This window comes from Hypanus sabinus, chromosome 15, assembly GCF_030144855.1.
Source record: "Hypanus sabinus isolate sHypSab1 chromosome 15, sHypSab1.hap1, whole genome shotgun sequence".
NCBI lineage: Eukaryota > Metazoa > Chordata > Chondrichthyes > Myliobatiformes > Dasyatidae > Hypanus > Hypanus sabinus.
The window spans coordinates 69,881,927-69,890,632 of NC_082720.1; the positions used below are offsets into that span (position 1 = coordinate 69,881,927).

An 8,706-nucleotide genomic window follows, 5' to 3' on the forward strand; every position below is an offset into this window, starting at 1 on the left:
TTGTGATGGAATTACTAGATTACTGCATTCAGAAACATGCTTATTATTTCTCTAAACCTAAAGTGTTATGTTGTGGTACAGTGAAGCTGGGTGGCCATGAATAACACACACGAGAGACAGAGAGGTGTGGAGCAAACATACTGCTGTTTATATTACTTGTAAGTCACCTACCCAGAATGCCCCTTCCATTTACGTTGAGTACGGAACGCACAAGGAAGCCTGACAGCAACTCGTAAGGGTCAGAATATACATAAATACATAACATATTCATCCCTCTGATTATAAAGGTTCCCCCCATCCTTCCCAGAGCAGCGGCTGAACTATTAACATTCAATGGAGTATTCGTCAATTCAACCAACAACAAACAATTTTTTTCTTCACCAAGGAAAGAGGATAGATTGCCTCTATTCGCAGACATAGCCCTAGGGATTATTCTACCTGAGGTAAACTAGAGATTCAATCTGTCTGGAGGCCGCCTGTTTCTGTGAGAGTACTGATGGCCTGGGAATGATGCCAAACACATTTTATCTCTTGGTGGTATATATATATATATATAAAAAACATTGGCTTGGGTACTGCACTGTCAGAAGAGGGCACCTTAGAAAGCACAGGCGATGGGGGACAAATGCTCTTGCTGATTAAAAACTAGCGTGTGATGATTCTGACTGCCAAGCGGGTCACCTAGAATATCTAGGGATGAAGGCAACATTACAGGGGGCGGTAGAATTTCAGGCGGTTTTGATTGAAAAGGCAAGGTTCCACTTGCCTTCATACTCTTAACTAGCTTATTGAAAGCGGTTATATCAGTGTTCTTTTCTTTGTAGTTGTTTAGGATCAGGTGATGTAGTTAGAGTCTGTTCCAGATGTTCCACAGTGAACGGGGGGGGGGGGGGGTGGCAAGGTACTTCTCAGATCCCATTTTGAGACCTTTCATTAGTGCTTCCACCTCTTCAAAGACAAACCCACTCTAGCCAGTGAACTTCCCTTTAGATTCTCCTTGTTGGCAGTGAGACTGGACAGCAGTGCTTTCACATCCACATTTGTTTTTCATACTATTTCTAAATATCAACACTTTCATTAATCTCCTTAATAGATTCTTATGATGGAATGGGAGCTAAGTAGTTTCGAAGGTGCAAGACAGGAGTTGGGATCTTCTGCTCCAGAGCAGCAACTCACTCATGTTCTTCATGTAGAGTAGACCACTGGCTACTGCAGTGACTACCTAGTCAACTGAAGTTACTTGAGAATCATTGACTGAACCTGGCTGGATAACATTGATCCTTCACCAAGCGCCTCTTCAATCATCGATACCAGTCCAGGTGTACTTTTCTCCATGCTGACGAACTCATTGAAGTCAAAATCCCCAAATGAGGGCTCAGATGGGACTGCTTCCTGGGGAGCGTTTTGGTCAGGTTCTATTGCAAAAGCAGTAGGTACAGTATCTCTGCTTGGGAAGACCATTGCACTCTACACATTCTTTAAGGGTTTCTGATCACTTCTGCCAGTCATAGATCCTCCAATAGCACTTTATCATCAATGCTTGTCAGCTCTATTGTTTCTGATTGAGCAAAGGGGCCAGCAGAAAACCATTCTGGTTCTTCTTCTGTGTAAGAATCACATTGCTTCTGCTCACCAAAAAGATGTTTGCCATTACCAAACCTTCTCCTGCAGCAATTTTCCTTGTTGTCTCATTCCTTCCTTAGCAGGCATTTCTGTCATGCAAGTCTCTGCCATCCTGATCAAAGGTTCTTGATGTTATTATGTGCCGACTTCCAATTCTCAACTGGTAACCCAAGCCACAAATACTTTCATTCTCATTATTTTCCAATGGGCTTCCAGATCGTTGGCTATCGGAGGTTTTGATCACATGACAACCACAACCAAAGTTTTGGCACAGAGGATTAAGTACAACATCAAGATCTTCTTTTATTCTCTCTCATGGACCTGCAGTTCTTCACTTGAGAACTGTTCTCTCCAAATTTGAAGCATAGTCCTTCTCAGATCCTTCCAGTGCCGAACGTCTGCCAGAACTGGGATACAAGGACGTATGCCACTCTTCAGGTCCCAGATACCTTAACTCTCATATTTTTCCAAAAGTCATGCTGGTCTCTGCTTTACATGTGGGTACTCTTTAATACCTAGCAGCTTTTCCTTGGAATATCTATATGGTTTCTTCATTCCACACATCTTTATTGTAACTTAATTGACATTTTTCCTCAATCCACTCTTTTTTATCTATGCTGCCACCACAGCTCAACAGCCACCTCCTCTGCTCGGCTAAGACCTGGGGCTTAACAGAGATTCCTTTCACACTGCTCAGTTCTCTGTTGAGCAATTTTGTGTGTTTCTTCAATACCTCTTGTTGACCAGTGCTCCCACCAATCAAGCGAACTTCATGCCATTTGAGCTTGAGCTGCTCCAGTCACAGGAGGCCCAGAAGTGTTGGATAGTTCCCTTTAACAATATACAGTGGAAGTTTGCTTCTCTGTTCATTAATCTCCATGGTAACATGTACTACTCCCCTCACTGGAACAACCTCACCAGTGTAAGTCAACTTATCCCCTTCTGAGGTGAGGTGCTGTGATTTCTCCTTGTAAACTGCCTCTGACACCAGTGATACTGTAGCTCCTGCAATCTCACGTGGTCCCATTCAACTGAAAGGTTATCCGATAGCATCTTTGTGTCCTGAAACAGATAAAACATGCAATACTTTTTCAACCAAAGAGTAAGAGTCACTCAGTCCATCTTCAGTATGCTCCACCTTGTTCATGTTTTTTTTTTGTTCGTCCAAGACATATTTCTTTAACACATGCATTCCATATGTCCCTTTTTGCCACAGGTTCGACAATTTAAATCCTTTTGCTGACTGCCCAGTTTCGCCACAACGGCAACATTGATTGCCCATAGATGGCTTAATCTTAAAGTAAGTAGAAACTAGATGAACTAGGGAAGCTGTGCTTCTTTAGATGCCATCTCCAGAGATGTACTAATCTTAATTGCCTTCTGTAATGTTAGCCTGTCTTCTGTAAGCAAATGTTTCTGAATTTCCTGACTACACAGACGACATACAAGTCTATCATGTAACATGCCAGTCAGCAACGGTCCAAACTCCCAGTGTTCAAACAACTGCTGCAGCACCACCACAAACTGTGAAATAGATTCACCTTCCTCTTGCTCCCTTTCGTAAGATCGAAACCTCTCAGTAATAATCCGAGATTTAGGTGAATAATGGTCCTTTAGGACTTCAACTATGTCCTCATAATACTTATCGCCAGGCTTAGCGAGTTGCGTAATAAATGGAACATTTGTGAACCATCACAGTCAGAAAAGTTGGAAAATGAACATCATCCGGATATCACTCACGTTACACAGTGGTACACCAGGCTTTTTTTGCCAAAGGAAACAAAACAATAAATATCACATGGAGACTTGTCACTTTGTCGCCAATAGTGATCCTTGTGGTACTGGGAAGCTGGGCGGCCGTGGATAACACAGACAAGAGGTGGAGAGGTGAAGAACAAAATATGCAGCTGTTTATTTGTAGGTCTTCTGCCCAGAATGTCCTCTCATACTATGTTCAGTACGTAACATACACAGTAGCCTGACAGCAACCTGTAAAAGTCAAAATAAACGGTACGTTAATATATAATATTGAGTTTCCATGTGCCAAGGTAGGATTTGAGCAAATAGTCCAATATTTTTCTTTCCAGATTTGTAGTTTACTATTTCAGCAATCTCACCACTTAGCTGGCCAGTGGTGTAGTTGCATCCACACTGGACTTCGAGGCCAAGTGGCCTCATGTTTGAATCCGGTCGGCTGCTTACATGTTTTCCATCCATGCTGCATTGAGTGTTGAGCTGGCAACCCATAGAAGAAGCAGACAAAAATGCTAAAGAAACGGCAAGGTTGCTGCCCAATGTGCCACAAGGCACAGGAAGTAGCAACAACAATAACAGCAATCTAACCACTGACCTGGGTTCAATTCCCGCCACTGCCTGTAAGGAGTTTGTACGTTCTCATAACTGCGTGGGTTCACTCTGGGTGCTCCGGTTTCCTCCCATATTCCAAAATCATACCAGTTGGTAGGTTGATTGGTTATTCATTGTTCCATGGTTAGGCTGGGGTTAAATTGGGAGATTGCTGGGCGACATGGCTCAAAGGGGTTGAAAGGCCTACTCCGTGTTGTATCTCAATAAATACAAAATAAATTTTAAAATCAACTCGTCTAGTCACCATTTCTAATATGAAGCATTTAAACCACCCAGATCATCACCGGCACCATCAAGGACATCTAAACAGGAAAATGCCGGCAAACACCCAGCAGCATCATAAAGAATCCCACCCACCCAGCTCTTGGACTGTTTGTCCCACTCCCATCAGGAAGGAGGCTACACATCATCCGTGCCAGGGACACCAGACTCAAATGCAGTTACTTTCCCCAAGCAGTAAGGTAGATCAGCACCTCCACCCACTACACCCTTCACCAGCACTATGTTCTCATTTCTTGTCAGAGTCACCTTACGTATAGACACTCCTTTGTCTAGCATCACTCTATGAACATACAATCAGTCTGTGTATTTATACTTATTGTGTTTTTTTTAAATTATTGTGTCCCTTATCTTATTATGTTTTATGCTAGGGTACAGAGTAATAATTATTTCACTGCCCTTTACATCTGTGTATGGGAAATTACATTAAACAGTCTTGAATCTGGAATCTTTCTACCCCGAGGAGGTGTTGGGTGTCAGCAGTTAGTTCTCAAATTCCATTATAGAGTAACTTGTATTCACAGCCTACAACAATTATGATGAAACTCACTGTACATCATTGAATCATAGAGTTATAAAACACTACAGTGCAGAAACAGGCCTTTTGGCCCATCTAGTCTGTGCTGAACAATTATTCTGCCTAGTTCCATCAACCCGTGCCTGGACCATACCCCACTAACCCACCCCATGACAACCCACACCACCACTACTTCATCATTTCCTCTCCTTATTATGTACATACCTTATGTACCCCTTATGTACAGACACTCTTGTGCATAACATCACTTTATGGAAATGCAATCAATCCATGTGTTTAAGCTAGCTCATGTATTTATACTTAGTGTTTTTTTCTGACTGTGTTTTTTTACTTGTGTTTTTTTCGTGCATCGTGCATTGGATCCGGAGTAACAATGACTTAATTCTCCTTTACACTTGTGTACTGGAAATGACGTTAAACAATCTTGAATTATCTCAAAAGTATCTTGATATTTTAATAAATTAAAAAGTATTGCAAATTATTCATTGCATACAAATCAAAATAAAAGAAGTATTATTCTCTATTTCTGTAGGGTAAATGCACACACCCTGTTGCAGCTCTCAGAACACCCAGACAAATACTGATAGATGTCTTATGTCTTAGCATTTTATGTAGAGGCACTTCATATGCCAACACCACACCTCTTAGATGTAAATTGGTTAATATTAAAATCAATGAATTGCTGTTTTTAAATAAGTCTCTTTCACAAATGAACACAGAACATCTAATTAGGCAATGATTTGAATGAATTGACATTAATTCACATGTCAAGATGGTTTTCTGTGATTTGGTTCAATCTCCAGCATCTGCTGCAGACTGTAATGTTTAATACACTTGAATTTATCAAGAGTAAGTCAATTTTAAATGGTACATTCTGAATCCTTGCCAGGAGCCCGACTCAGATTATTTATTCATTTCTTTATCATATGTACATTGAAACACAGAGTGAAGTATGTCTTAAATTCCTGAATTTAGGATTGATTTCACTTACTGAATAAACTGGGTTCCCAAAACACCAAATATTTACCGCATGGAATTCACACTTAATTCTTTGCATCTATTGTAAACTATGTGCACAGTATCCCCAGGGGTTTGAGAACAAATCCTTTGCTGATGCTTCAGTGACACACTGAGGGAATCCTGTACTCTTGGAGTCAATGTCTTTCAGATAAAAATCACACTGAAGGCACAAAAGAACAGAAGACATAGGAGCATAATCCGGACATTTGGCCCATCCAGCCTCTTAATAAGAACTGGTGTGTGCACCCTTCGGCAGCAATGACTCACTGTTCACCTTTTGTAGAGTTTTAATGGTGAAGTGCAGACCCTTGTATTCACCAGGGGAGTTCACTACCATTGTGATCCCCACTGTACTAATGTTGGGAAAACCATGGATGAACTCTTCCGACACTACCAGCGACCTCCAACCTAAACACCCTAACGGCTTTTTAATTGTTGCTGGTGACTTTAACCATGCCAACTTAAAAGCAGTCCTGCCTATCACTATGTTGACCTTGCTACTAGAGGTGAGAACACATTTGACCTGGATTATACCAGCATCCATGGTGCTTACAAGACTGAGCCCCATCCTCCCTTTGGATACTCTAACCTAGTGGTCACTGACCTTTGAAGCCAAAGATCCCTTACCTCGGCCTTAGTGAAAGGCAAGATCGACTCCAAATCGATTAGTTACATGCATGCCCACTGGGACAGAAAAGACCGGAAGTAAAACCCCACAGCCCGGAAGTAGAAATAAATGTATGAACACCAGGGGTCACCATCACCATCCTTTTTTTGCACTGCAGACCAGTTTACTATTAACAATATTCTTGCGGACCGGCTGATGGGGGGTGGGGGGTGAGTGTTAAACACGACCGGAATACAGCGATATTCAAAGCAGGTTCCTTATGTCCAGTCTATTTCACAATTTAGTTTACGTGGCTCTCAGCACTTGCTCACGTTTTTAACGCTGGAAAAGAACTCAACGGGTTTGTCTTTAAGTGCAGGGTGCTTTGACTCAGGGTACTGAAGCAGTTTTGAGGGCTTCTTTGCCTCATTAGACAGCCTCTGGGCCCGAGCTCCAGCCTCCCACCCACCCGCCCGTCGCCTTGGCCAGGTGCGTCTGTTCCCGTGCCGGGGCTGCGGCGGTCGCAGTCCAGAGAGAGCAACCAACCGACCGAGCGAGGAGTGCAACAGGACGCGTCCGCCCCTTTTGTAGGATCTATCGGCTGACAAAAGTTTGCTTCAGTAGATCGCAGCGAGGTAGCTGCTCTGCCACTTACGAAACGCTGAGCCCGAATTAGGTAATCTGCAAATATTTTAGCACCAGGTTCCTCACGAACATTCGGTGTGCTAAACAGGTTTAGAGGTGATGCCCATCTGTCCGCGCTCCAGGCCGGTAGCAACAGCACTTCTCGCCGGCCGCACAAAGCAGCCGTTTACCCGAGGCCAACCAGTGAACTCTGACGCGCTTGGGTAATGACCTCACGTGTATTCAAGTTCAACAGTGGGCGTGACAGGGAATGAGGGAAGGTGCAACTGACTCGTATTGGTTCCTTGCGGCCCGGTGGTTGGGGACCACTGAAGTACACTGTGTAGTGCGTGGCGGGGGAACTACATACATGCGCACTGGGCAGAAAGAACGGAACTAAAACCCACAACCAGAAACAATCTCTCAACAGTATTCGTGTATATATTTTTCATCTTTTTCCGGGATCTACTGGGAAAGTCTCAAAGATCAACTCGTCGATGCGATCAACGGATTGGCGACCACTACTCTAACCACTCAGTTGGAATGCTATTCCTCCATGCAGACCACTGATTAAATGAGCGGAACCAGTTCAAAGTGAGATAAAGAGCTAGCCGGAAGTATCAACCTTAACATTACAAAACTGTTATACAAAGATAACCCGGAACAGGTTCAGGAAGGCAACTACCTATGACTATCACACTACCATCGATGAATATGTGGGATCTGTGACCGGCATTGAAGACATCACTGTTATGAAGCGCATCTCTGTGAGGGCGAATCAGAAGCCAAGGTTGACAACAGAGGTCCGGGTACCGCTGAGAGGTCAGGATGCTGCCTTCAGTTGGCTCTGAGGTCAGCAAGAGCTGTCCTTTCCAGCGCCATCAGGAAGGCAAAACTGGATGATGCATGAAGAATCTACAGCCATTTCAGTGACACCAGAGGCACTGGGTGCATGTGACAGGCATTCAGACCTTACAAGGACAAGTACAACCTGCACATCAATGACAGCAGTGCGTCACGTCCTGGTAGGCTGAAAGTCTTTTACCTTTGGTTTGATGCACAGAACAATATGCTGGTGAGGAATTGCCCCACCTCCCCTTACCCCTGAGGAGCAGACTGTCCGACCTCAGCTGATGTGGGGAAGACTCCAGCTAGGGTCAACCTAAGTAAAGCTGTGGGACCCGATAACACAGCTGGTCGGATGCTGAGATACTGTGCAGTCTAGTTAACAGAGGCGCTAACAGACATCTTCAACATCTCTCTGGAACAGTCCACTGTCCCCATAGGCTTCAAGGGAGCCACCATCTCCCCAGTGCCCAAGACGTCGATGGTAAACTGCTTAAACAAATACGGCCCAGTGACATTGACCTTAACAATAGTGAAGTGCTTTGAGCGGCTATTTATGGATAGCATTAAATCCCACCTTCCTGCTGCATTGGACCTTTTCCAGTTCACTTATCACTCAAATTGGTCAGCTGATGATGTCATAGCCTCTGCCCTACACTCTGTCCTGTCCCAACCGTAAAATGGTGCCTCATATGCCAGGATGCTTATTATTGACTTCAGCTCTGAGTTTAATATGATCATCTCTCAGAAGCTGGAGGGTACACTGTCCTTACTGGGTCTCAACACCTTTCTCTTTATCTGG

General features: G+C 43.7%; 1 pseudogene; it reads right to left on the reverse strand.

The window, feature by feature from the left end:
- Positions 1 to 1,247: 1,247 nt before the first annotated feature.
- Positions 1,248 to 2,187, reverse strand: LOC132405266 (eukaryotic translation initiation factor 4E transporter-like; annotated as a pseudogene).
- Positions 2,188 to 8,706: the final 6,519 nt, after the last annotated feature.